Genomic DNA, 13,876 nt, shown 5'->3' on the forward strand with positions numbered 1-13,876 from the left:
TTTGTCCTTGTATTGAAAGTGCATCGTTGTTTTCTTAGCTAGCTGTAATTGATGTGATCTACATTATTACAGTATACGTCTTCGTATATCCATGGTTGGTTGGTTGGTTGGTTGAATAATGTCAAAATCCAAAAACAATGAACGGCTGAGATTGTTCAAAATTGGCTTCATACGTTCATGATTCATTTGGTACGTGAAACTAGTTTGAATATTTTGAGTACTGTTATGTGTTTGTGCATAAATATGATATAATACTTAGACGAGAATAAATAAATAAATAATTTAATTGAAAATATATATATATCTATATCTCTTCCATATAAAATTAATATAGAATAACAAAAATTATTAGTTTTAACTTTTTGTTTGATTAACTTTAACATAATATTTCAAATATTTAACGGAATATTTTTTTTAAAACTAATAGAAATACATATTTATTAGTTATATTAATATAAATTCAAATTTAAACTGAAATGTTATAAAATATTATAATTATAATAATATATAATATAAAATTAGATATTTAATAATTATATTTATATAAATTTAAATGTTATAAAAAAATTATTATTATAATATTTACGACGAGATATTTAATATTTATATTAATATAAATTTAAAATTATAAAATATCATTGTAACAATAATATATAATACATAATATTAAAATGGTTAACATATTATATATATTTAAAAAAAAAAACTATAACCAATGTTATGATTTAATTTTTCTTTTAATATGCTTATGTAGTTCTTTTATTTATAATATTGTTTATTTATATGACAATACAAATTAAATAAAATTAATTAACAAATTCTATAAACAAAACTACACAAACATGTATTGCACGCTGTTTGAATCTAGTATTTATATAAAGGAAAGTAGCAAGGAGGTGATGTTACTGTTATACCCAGATTTCGAGATGTGATAAATGTAACCTAGAAAGCTGGATTCGCAACGAATGAACTCGTAAAGTCTGAAGTATGTTTCAAGACTAGACATCGAGCCTGCAAAGCTGAGACGAATTCGAATATGGTAGCCTCGAAACCCACACGATCTCGAAGGGGAGCTCCCGAGATGCATCTACCCTCAGGGATGACCTCGGATCAGGGGTTTCGAGCCTGACGCGCGAACGATCTCGAAGCCATGTGACCTCGGGAGATGTCATTAGCTCGAACGTTGATGAGAGACCTGGGAGAATAAGTCCTTGGAGATATATGATAATAATCTTGAACATCTACAAGTGTTGTCCATAAGAGACGTGGTCTACATTTATTACTGTAAATCCCCTAAAATCATGGGATATTATTTGATTAGTTATACGCCCCCTGGTCTTCAGGGGACGTTTCCTTTTATATCGGATTATAGGCATTTAAAGCCATTTGATTTATTTGCACAAAAAGAGTAACTACCCAAAATATGTGGGATAGTATTCTGCAATCTTCTCTATAAATAGAGAGGTCATGCACCATTGTAAAGAGAGGAATTGCTGAATCTTGAGAGAAAACTCTGAAGAATTCATCCTTGAAGAATTTTCAGAGATCATCTTGAGCTTAATAAAAAAGACTCGTGGACTAGGCAGATTTAACTGCTGAACCACGTAAAAAATCGTGTTTTGTATTATCATATTTTTATTGGCCATTACTAGTTATTGTTTACGTGCTCTTCTTTCACTGTTGACGAAAAACGGCGTCAACGGTTTGGTGCTTTCCTTGAGAGCCTTAAGCATTCATTCCTGAAAAAGTCATGGCCACTAATAATCACAACACACCCGAAAAGAATTATCCAAGACGTCCTGGGAAACAACCAATGGAAAACCCGGATGTTGAAGAAAGAAGTGGATCTTCCGATTCCCGGGGACCACCTGCTCCACCAAGGGATGAGGATATGTATTACAATCCTGAGCGGTATGTTCCCATTGTGGAACTTGAAAACCGGCAATTGAAGCAGCAGTTGGCAGAGGCCAACAAACGGAATGAGGAGTTGGCAAGGATAGCCGCAGAGGCGCAGGTGGCTCAGCCCCCGCCTCCACGCGAAAACCAAGTCCCTCCTCCAAGGGACGTACACGTTCCTCCCCGTAGACCCCGTGGGCGTCCACAAAAAGATGCTGCCACAAGGAGGCCGGCTCAACCTCCGGTACCAGCAGAGCCATCCGCTCCACCTAGGCCTCAGAGGAGTACTCGGGCTCGGGCCCCGGCTAACCCGCCTGTGGAAGTACCTGCAGGAACTTAGAACAACCGAACCCCTGCAGAGGCTCGGACTCAGATACCTGGGAGCGCACCAAATGCGACCGACCCATCTCGGGCAAATTCTGGACCGTCTAGGCCGCGACATGGATGGCAGCCACCGTCGCCTATACGGTTTCCTCCATCACCTGTAAGATATCCTTCGCCCCCCCGCAGGAATGCTCAATCCGTTCGAGACTAGGGCGAAAGGCGTGCGGGAGGAAGACAAGGAAACGGGGAGGCTTTCCAGGAGCGGAGAGGCGCCCCATCTGAAAAAAGTCAAACATCTCGGCTCGCACGGCGGAGACGAGGCGACATGGAAAGAATCCATCACGAAATAACCAGGCGACGAGTTTTACCAGTAATGAATCTGGAGATACCAGGTGGGTCAGCAAGCATGACCGAGGTCGTAAGAATACTGGAAATCGCAGAAATCGTCCCGACCTGCGAGAGCACCTAAATCAAAGTCGGGGTAATGGTGACCCAATAAATCCGGACCTGAGGGATCGCTTGAATAGGCGTAGAAATTCCTTGCGGAGACGCGAGCCTGGGATTATGATCGATGACAACCGATTCCAGACAGTGCCTCTTGCGGACCCAGTCCAAGAAAGAATCGACCAGCTTGAAAAAGCTTTTAGGCTTTTGAAAAACGAGCAAGAGAATGATCGATATGAAGACTCTGACGAGGAGCTCGAACCGTTTGCTCCCCATATTTCCAATACTCCATTTCCTCAAGGGTTTCGGATCCCTCACGTCCCAACGTTCGAAGGAAAGACCGACCCGTATAGTCATCTGAGCACGTTCAACACCATAATGAGAGCCAGTAACGTGGGTTACGAGCTCAGATGCATGTTGTTTCCAGCATCATTGACAGGACCTTCCAAAAGCTGGTTCGAAAAATATAAGAGACACTCAATAACTTCTTGGGAGCAGTTGTCTAAAGACTTTAAGAATCAGTTCAGAGCAATGATGGGGGTCAGACCAGAGGCATCAACCTTAACTAACGTTCGACAACAGCCGGGCGAAACACTAAAAAGTTACTTAACAAGGTTTAACCTGGAAATCGCCCGAGCTCGGAACGTGGATGACAGTGGGCACCTAATGGCTATCCAAGCCGACATAATGCCGGGGAGTGCCCTTTAGGACGACATGCAAAGAAAACCAGTGAGGTCCATAACCGAGTTTAACAGACAAGCGCAGAGGTTTGTCAATGTAAAGGAAGTGAGGTCGACACTTAATGTGACTTCCCAGCCCGAAACTACAACGATAAACGTCAACTCTGCCTCAACCTCGGCGGACCCAACAGCTCCAAAGCCTGTCGCAGAAAACCCCTCCAAGAGGAAAAAGAACGAAGGGAGTAACCCCAAAGCCGAGGGAGGAAAGAAAAAGAAAGGGGAGAGATATTTCTCCGTGTATAGAGTGTACACCGAGCTCAATGAGTCCCGGGAGAACATATACTTGGCTAATGAAAACCAGGTCCCCTTTAGGCGTCCGGACCCAATGAGAAATCAAAAATCCAAGAGGGACTCCAGTAAGTATTGCCGATTTCACAGAGACACCGGGCATACAACTGATGAATGTCGACAACTGAAGGACGAGATCGAAGGATTGATCTCAAGAGGTTACTTCCGGCAATACGTCAAAAACCAGAGTACTAGTCAGGCGGCCGCGAGCCAGAGAGTAGCCGTGCCTCCGATGGCACAAAGCAATAATTCCCGAGCTCGGGAAGAGGATAGGCCCTCGCCGATAGATGGAGAGGATGTAAAAACCATCTCGGGAGGGCCTCATCCTGCAGGAGTAGGCAGGAATGCCCAAAAGAGATACGTTAACGAGCTAAAGACTGGGGATGGGTCTCCTTATGAACCCGAACCTAGGGCTCCAAAAAGCTAGAGGATTGAAACACAACCAATAACCTTCACTGAGGATGACGCGTCCCATGTCCAGTTTCCTCACCATGATCCTCTGGTCATCACTCTCCAGCTGGCCAATAAAAGGGTCCACCGAGTTCTCATAGACAATGGGAGCTCAGTCAACATTCTCTATAAAGCAACCCTCGAAAAGATGGGACTCTCCCTTCGCGATCTGAAAGCGTGTGCAACTACTTTATACAGCTTTTCAGGAGAAGGGACTGCCTGCATGGGATCCATCGAGCTTCCCGTGACCTTGGGAGACTACCCAGTCTCGGCAACCAAGATGATGGAGTTCGTGGTATTAGACTTACCATCAGCCTACAATGTGCTGCTCGGGAGACCCGCCCTGGTCGGGCTGGGGGTAGTTTCATCAGTAAGGCATCTAGCCGTTAAGTTCCCAACCCCTAGCGGAGTCGGAACATTGAAGGGAGATCAATTAGCAGGGAGGGAATGCTACAGCATCTCCTTGAGAGGAAAGAAACACACGAGCGCACAAGCACTCGCCATCATTCAAAACAAAGACGGAACGGTCTTAGAGATTGACGAAGAGATTGATCCAAGGATTGAGGAGAAAGTTGACCTCGAACCTTTAGAGGAGCTCGAAGAAATTCAGCTCAAGGAAACCGATCCCTCAAAAAAGGTGAAGGTCGGAAAACACCTCCAAGATGAGACAAAATAGCAATTAATTTGCTTTTTGAAGAAAAACCAGGATGTCTTCGCGTGGTCGCACTCAGACATAGTGGGAATAAGTCCAAATATAGCAAGCCACGCACTGAATATAGACCAAAGCTTCCCCCCGAAGCAACAAAAGCGAAGACAACTGGACGAAGATAGAAAGAAAGCACTAAAGGATGAGGTTGACAGGTTAAAGGCAAACCGATTCATTAGGGATGCCTTTTACCCTGACTGGGTAGCCAATCCGGTGTTGGTCCCAAAGCCCAATGGGACGTGGCGAACCTGTATTGACTACTCAGATCTCAACAAAGCTTTCCCGAAAGACTATTTTTCGTTGCCAGGGATTGACCAGCTCGTGGATGCCACGGCGGGGCATGGCCTGATGTCCTTCATGGATGCCTATTCTGGATATAACCAGATTCCCATGCATGCCCCCGACCAAGAACATACGAGCTTCATCACGGATAAGGGGCTATACTGCTATAATGTCATGCCATTCGGGCTCAAGAATGTTGGGGCCACATATCAGCGGCTCGTGAACATGATGTTTTCAGAGCAAATAGGAAACAACATGGAAGTTTATGTCGATGACATGCTTGTCAAATCTCAACTCAACAAGAACCATGTTGATGACCTCGAAGAGTGCTTCGGCGTACTCCGGAAATACAACATGAAGCTAAATCCTCAGAAGTGCACTTTTGGGGTGTCTTCAGGAAAATTTCTGGGCTTTATCGTGAACTCTCGTGGAATCGAGGCCAACCCCAAAAAGATCAAGGCCCTGATTGACATGCCCTCACCTCGAAGGCACAAAGATGTCCAAAGTTTGACTGGCAGGATGGCAGCCCTAAGCAGATTCATCTCGAAATCTACGGATCGTGGTCTTCCATTTTTCAACTTATTGAGAGGAGGTAAGCAATTTGAATGGACGGAGGAATGCGAGCTGGCCTTTCAAGAGCTCAAAAAGCACCTTGCGGAACCACCCGTCCTGTCAAAACCTAAAACGGGAGAAACTCTGTACCTATACCTCTCAACCACCGAACACGCACTAAGCGCAGTGCTCGTTCGAGAGGAAGAGAAGGTACAAAGACCCGTTTACTACATCATTAAAATATTACTGGGGGCAGAGTCAAGATACCCCCTGATGGAGAAGCTGGCGCTTAGTCTAATTCATTCATCTCGTAAACTCCGCCCCTACTTCCAAGCGCATCCCATCCATGTGTTGACTGATCAACCACTTAGGCAAGTCTTGTCTAAGCCAGAAGCTTCAGGTTGACTTCTTAAATGGGCAGTTGAGGTCGGACAGTTCGAGATCCCCTACCACCCGAGAACGACCATTAAGGCGCAGGCATTGGCAGACTTTATAGTGGAATGTACTGGCATAGCCGACGACGAGGTAATAACCCCGGCCCACGAGCTGTGGAAACTTTACGTCGACGGCTCATCAAACAAAAATGGAGCGGGGGCAGGGGTCATTTTGGTTACCCCCGCAGGGAGCAGATTTCATTCTGCCTTGAGATTTGGTTTTGAAGCGTCGAATAATGAGGCTGAATACGAGGCTTTACTCGCGGGACTTCGTATAGCAAAGGAGCTCAAAGCTAGAGCTGTACATTGCTACAGCGATTCCCAGCTCGTGGTAAATCAAATCTTGGAAGAATACCAGGCTCGCGGCACGAGAATGGCAGCTTATTTGGAGAAGGCAAAATCCGCATTGGAGTGTTTCGAATTTTATACAATCGAACAGGTTCCTCGCGAGCGGAACTCAAATGCGGATGCCTTAGCTCGACTCGCCACATCCGCTGAAAATGAAGAACTGAATGTTGTGCCCATAGAACACCTATCGGCACCTAGCATTAATGATCCAGAGAAGGAAGATGTGTGTATGATCGAAACAGAACCTACCTGGATGACCCCAATAGTTGAATATCTCGAGAACGGAGTCCTTCCAAGAGACCGGAACCAGGCTCGAAAGTTGATGTATCAACTACCCGTTACACCATTTTGGACGGAAAGCTATACAGAAGGGGATATTCCATGCCGTTACTTCGGTGCGTAACCCTGCCCGAAGCTAAGAAGATCATTGAAGAAATTCATGAAGGGTTCTGCGGAGATCACACTGGGGGGCATAGCCTGTCCAAGAAGATCATACGCCAAGGATATTTCTGGCCAACTATTAAAACGGATTCTTTCGAGTACGTGAAGAAATGCGACAAATGCCAGAGATTCGCCACAATTCCCCGAGCTCCACCATCCGAGCTGACCATGTTGACTTCCCCATGGCCTTTCGCGGTATGGGGCATCGACCTCATAGGCTCTCTCTCAACTGGCAAAGGCGGAGTAAGATATGTTGTAGTCGCCGTGGATTACTTCACGAAGTGGACGGAGGTTGAACCGTTGGCAACTATAACTTCAAAAAAGATCCTTGATTTCATAGTAAAAAGCATCGTGTGCCGATATGGGGTGCCGAGGAAGATCGTATTCGACAATGGAACCCAGTTCGATTGCGAATTGTTCACCAACTTTTGTGAAAAGAACGGCATAATAAAGAGTTTTTCAGCAGTAGCTCATCCTCAAGCGAATGGCCAGGTCGAGGCTGTGAACAAAACTCTCAAAAGTTCTCTGAAGAAAAAGTTGGAGGAGGCGAAAGGACGGTGGCCCGAAGAATTGCCCCAAGTCCTATGGGGATATAGGACCACAGCTCGAACATCAACGGGACATACCCCGTTCTCTCTAGCATACGGTTGCGAGGCAATGTTGCCCATTGAGGTCGAAATCCCAACGATCCGAACTCAAATTTACGATCAAAGTTCAAACCACACTCAGCTCCAGGAGACCTTAGACTTGATTGAAGAAAAACGAGAAGAGGCCCAGTTAAGAAACGCTACCTACCAGCAGCGAGCTACCAGGTATTTCAACAAAAGGGTTCGAGATCGAAGATTCAGTGTGGGAGATCTGGTGTTAAGACGCGTATTTTTGGCAACACGAGATCCGGCAGCTGGTGTGCTCAGACCGAATTGGGAAGGACCATACCAGATAGAGTCAGTCATCCGGACCGGTGTTTACAAGCTGGCGAGATTGGATGGGAGCCTGGTACCGCGAGCATGGAATGGCGAACACCTTAGACCTTACTATCAGTAGTGTAGGAAGTGTGTTGCTTGTAACCATGATTGATTATCTATAGTTGTTTGTCTGCTTTTGAATTCCATCAAATAAAGATCTATTTCGTTCAATATGTTATCTCTTTTTATTTTTGCAAATCTCTCTTAATTTAATAACCTATGGTCACACTCATAGGATATTAAGGGGGCATTGTTGGTATATATACCATTGATATAAAAAATAAAAAAATAAAAAACATAAAAGTATTTGGATATAAGCAGATACGCGAGCTTAGATAGTTTGGACATAACCGAATTATCAAAACATAAAAGTATTTGGATGTAACCAGATACGCGAGCTTAGATAGTTTGGACAACCAAATTATCAAAAGATAATAACGTTTAGATTTAACCAGATGTGCAAACTTAATAGGTTTGGAACAAACCAGCTAAAACTAATCGACGAGTTGGAATTTAAACCTACTCCGAAATAAGTCGAGATCGAGGCTGGAATATCTTAAAGAAAAATAGATAAAAAAATAAAAAACATAAAAGTATTTGGATATAACCAGATACGTGAGCTTAGATAGTTTGGACATAACCGAATTATCAAAAACATAAAAGTATTTGGATGTAACCAGATACGCGAGCTTAGATAGTTTGGACAACCAAATTATCAAAAGATAATAACGTTTGGATTTAACCAGATGTGCAAACTTAATAGGTTTGGAACAAACCAGCTAAAACTAATCGACGAGTTGGAATTTAAACCTACTCCGAAATAAGTCGAGATCGAGGCTGGAATATCTTAAAGAAAAATAGTTTCGAACTCATAACCTCGGGGAGATAACCGAGGATGAGGAAAAGTAACTAAGCAATAATATATAACTAAACCATTCACATTACATACCATACAAGTACTTTCAAGTTCATGGTTAAAGTAATATCCGACCTTGATGAATAACGAGATCGGAAGCGGATAATTCAAACAAACAATGCGTGGATGCATCGAGTTTCGAGCCTAAATCCCAACTATGTTTATATGAAGAAATAAACATAAAAAACTCATTCATATAAAATATGCAAAATATTTCGAGCCAAGAAATGTAAAGCATATGTAAGTTTATAAAAAAAAAAAAAAAAAAATTGTATCAGCCCTGTGGGCATAAATTAAAGTAATTACAAAAATAAGGGGACGCAGCCCCGAGATAAGATTTCCCCGAGATCAGATTCAAGAAGGAGGAGTCTCCTTGGCCTTCTCAGCATCAGCAACACCGAACCCCTCAGGACGAATAGCATGACTATCTTCCCGAGCAGCCTCTTCCGCCTCAAGCCGAGCATTCCACTTATCAAGAAGCTTCGCCTCGAGAAGGCCTAAGAAGCTGGTATCCAGGTCTTCATTGTTGGCCCAGATTCTGTACATGGCCGAATCAACCACCTGGTCCTTCTTCTCTTTATACTCAGCAAGGAGACGAGCCTTTTCACCCTCAATAATATCAAAGGTGGCGGCCTTATCTTCTTTGAGCTTTTTGTTGGCCTCCTGGAGCCGAGCGTTCTCCTTCTCAAGTTCTGCGAGCTTGGAATTCTCCTTCTCAAGCTCCTCGAGCCTAGCTTTCAGCTTCCCAAGCTCGTATGCCTTGGACTCCAGCTCCTTAGCTCCTGCCTCAAGCTTTGCATTTGCTGCCTTTAGGTCATCACTTGCTTTGAGTTGGAGATCCTTCGCCTCCTGAGCATAAGACTTGCTCGAATGGATCTCATTGTTCAACTTATAGTTCAGCTGGGCAGTAAAGGCAAGAGACTGACAAAAGAAAAAACCGTCATTAGCGCCAGGTCGGTGTGATCATAACTAAGAAGTAAAAGAAAACTTACCGCGGCAGCAAGCTCAATACTCTTCTCATAGAGGGCGGTGCAGTCTCGGGCATTGTTCAAGTATTGCCACTGAGGATCTTCGAGACTGCTAAAGCTGTGGTCGATTCGGGACATAACATCTGAGCCTAGCGTAGACCCATGGGACCCAGCTGCATTGTCAATTACATACTCCTCCATGTGGGTAGAAACTGACAGCTTCTGAGTTCGAGAAACATAAGGCTTTCTAGGAGGTGGACCGAGTGTCGGCCGAACCACTACAGGAAGTTGGGGCCCGGATGTGATAGAAGCATCGACCTGCGAAGTCAGTGCCACGGTTGAGGCACCGACCTGCGAAGACGGCGCCGTGATGGAATTGGTAACAGGCGGAGCTGGGGGAGGAGGTGTCTTCTCGGCCCTCTTGGGGACTTTGGCAGGCCGATCCACCTTTCGCGACCCCGCCCTGGGGCGCTTACTCCTTTTGGCGCCACCGCTCTCGATGATGTTGTCAAGGTCGGAGTCCATCTTGCCTGCACAGTCACACCACAATGTGAATCATAACAAAAAGAGGGAATAGTATAAAAGGTGATTCAAGATCGCATAGATATACAAAGCAGTGATAGAGGAAACCTAATTGGAACTCCCCCCCGAGCTCGAGCTCGGGGACCATGAAATTTCCCCATCTTCAGAAGAGGCGGGGGGAGTACCTTCCCTATAGGTGGACGTCAACCTCGAAAGGTCCCTATAATCGTTGGTCCCATATTGGACAGCTATCCCGTTCCACACCTCGTCTGAAGTATACATGGTGTCATACTTCCCGAGCCAACTATCAAACCTATGAACACAATCGTCTACCCAACTCCATATGTAGAAGTGGTATCTATCATACGGGCATGAAACTAACCTATCGGGTTTATGCTTTAGTAAGGTGGGGGACCACATTCTCGAGGTAAGGATGGCTTTACCTTCATCCGAGTTTGAACTCGAGGCTTCGTCATTAGCCTCATTCCCCGATGGCGGACTCCTTCTGCGAACTGGGAGTGGGGGCCTCACCTCTCTCCTCGGAGGAAGGATGCCTGTGGGCAAAGGCACCTGATCCCAATGTTCATACTTTTTATTGGATCAGTCAAAGGTGGACTGGCCCTCTCCCAAAAGTCCGCAATCTCGGAGCTTATCTTCATGTAAAATGTACAAGAGAGACCTCCTACCATGAGGAAGTTGGAGCAGGGTCTCTCTATGCCCCTTCATTGCCTCGTCAGGAGTAAGACGTTGAAAATTGGCTGGAAAGCAAGACACATTTCAACTAAGTATGGGTCTTACAGCTAAAATCCCGAGCAAAGAGATAAAGAAAACTGGAATACTTACGAATCCGCCTGAATGAGTAGTATCGAGACGGGGACAGGCCATCTGTCCAGAAGAAGGCTTTTTTGAAATCAGGTGGATGATTAGGGAGATCTTCAAAGACCTTTTCCTCTTTGGGATATCTCGAAAGATAGTAAAAGCCATCTCCTCCCCGAGCTCGGGAGGGGTTGCTTTTCAGACAAAAGAGATATAAAATCTCCTGAGGTGAAGGCCATTCCCACTTCAGCTCGTGGTATAACGACCTTAGGGCTGACAGGACCCTGTAAGAATTAGTGTTGAGATGGAACGAAGCCAACCCAACAAAATCCGTGAAGTCCTTGAAAAAATACTTCAAAGGCAACAGCACCCCCGCCTTCATGTGTTCCTGGCTCCATGCCGTGTATCTCAGCCTGTTGTCACGATCCCCGGGAACGTAACAGCTTCGTTCGTGAGTGGACGGAGCTCAACACTTCAAAGAACTTGACAACCTAAGGCCATGGAGGGCCAGAACGTCAGTTATCTGACTTGTCGAGGTAACCGAGCTCCAATAGTGCTCGGCCTCGAAGATTTCTTTCCTCGGCTGCGAGGAAGAAGGCTCCCCCATCAATGAAAATTGAAGTTCTCCTGGACTATACGCGACGGTGACCTTTAATGCAGGGTCGAGGGGGATCGGCCTAGGCCCTGAGTTGGACTCTGGATAAAGGGCCTCCCGAAGAGTTCTCCTCTTCTTCTCTATGACCTCGTCTATTTGGCGGCGATAATGAGCTCGAATATCCTCCTGCTCGCGCGCAAGCTCGTACTCATGAATTCGACGTTGATTCCGAGCAAACAACGATTCCGGGCTCGGGGTTTTTGGCGAGTAAGGGATTGCCAGCAATGACCCCCACCGTCTTTCCAGATTCTGTGACATCTAGTGAGAAAGAAAAAATGGTGAGGGCCATGCATGCAAGAATACGAGCTCGATAGGACGAGCTCGGAGTTTAGGAAAAAAACAAGCTCGATACTAAGACCCTTATTAAAGAGTCAGAACGTGCGTTCCACGAGAAAGGGAGGAGAGTAGACAATTTTTTTTTGTGAGAATCCCAAAAATCAGGGGAAAGAGAGTGGCGGATAACCAGAAAAGGTAACCTTGGGTATCGTGCATTTGTCAAAGCCAAGGTTTTGTACCCGATATCTTGGTGTACAAGAAATGTCTTTTAAAATTTTAAAACCCAGAAAAAAAAGAGATCTTACTCAAACACCAAAACTGGGTATGGAACCAGTGATGAAAGCCCAGTATGGAGACGTGAACGTGAAAGCCTATCGGCCAAAAAATTCCCTAACGTATCGTACTAAGAAAATAAACTAGTACATTCACAGAAATAACAAGAACAATATGAACAAAAACTGGGATAAGGGAAAACAAAGATTGGACACTTACACAATAATGGTGATTGCAGAGAAATTGCTGACTGAAGGAGAGGCTACAAATATGAGCTCACAGACTCGAACAAACCGAAAGTCCTTTGTTTTTTTGGCTGAGAGAACATGTACAAGAACGAAGTTTTCTGGGATGGCCACTGGTTTCGTCCTTTTTTTTTTTTTTCTAATGCGTGTAAAATAAGAGGAAGGAGAAGACCTTGAATATATAAAGGGAGAAAAGTGATAAAAAGGATTAATCTGGGCCATTGGCCAGAATCCTCATGAAATCCAACGGTCAGGGGGCAATGACATGATGGTACCAAAAAGGTGGCAGACGAATGATCATGGGCAGGTTTCCAAGGTACTCAAGTACCATGAATGAGCAATATCCAACCGACGCGTGTCCATTCTCAAGTGTGTGACGGTATGGTTCCCGAAGAAAGTAGTTCAAAAGTTTCCTTCTCTTAGGATTCGAACAAATACTTTTGAGGGGGCAAGATGTTATACCCAGATTTCGAGATGTGATAAATGTAACCTAGAAAGCTGGATTCGCAGCGAATGAACTCGTAAAGTCTGAAGTATGTTTCAAGACTAGACATCGAGCCTGCAAAGCTGAGACGACTTCGAATATGGTAGCCTCGAAACCCACACGATCTCGAAGGGGAGCTCCCGAGATGCATCTACCCTCAGGGATGACCTCAGATCAGGGGTTCCGAGCCTGACGCGCGAACGATCTCGAAAGCCATGTGACCTCGGGAGATGTCATTAGCTCGAACGTTGATGAGAGACCTGGGAGAATAAGTCCTTGGAGATATATGATAATAATCTTGAACATCTACAAGTGTTGTCCATAAGAGACGTGGTCTACATTTATTACTGTAAATCCCCTAAAATCATGGGATATTATTTGATTAGTTATACGCCCCCTGGTCTTCAGGGGAGGTTTCCTTTTATATCGGATTACAGACATTTAAAGCCATTTGATTTATTTGCACAAAAAGAGTAACTACCCAAAATATGTGGGATAGTATTCTGCAATCTTCTCTATAAATAGAGAGGTCCTGCACCATTGTAAAGAGAGGAATTGCTGAATCTTGAGAGAAAACTCTGAAGAATTCATCCTTGAATAATTTTCAGAGATCATCTTGAGCTTAATAAAAAAGACTCGTGGACTAGGCAGATTTAACTGCTGAACCACGTAAAAAATCGTGTTTTGTATTATCATATTTGTATTGGCCATTACTAGTTATTGTTTACGTGCTCTTCTTTCACTGTTGACGAAAAACGGCGTCAACAGTTACACTCTAAAATTGTTCTAAATCACTGTATTTATTTTCTTATTTTTTCTCATTTTTTATTCAACTTTTTCTATAAAAAATA

This window comes from Humulus lupulus, chromosome 8, assembly GCF_963169125.1.
Source record: "Humulus lupulus chromosome 8, drHumLupu1.1, whole genome shotgun sequence".
In the NCBI taxonomy this organism is placed as follows: domain Eukaryota; kingdom Viridiplantae; phylum Streptophyta; class Magnoliopsida; order Rosales; family Cannabaceae; genus Humulus; species Humulus lupulus.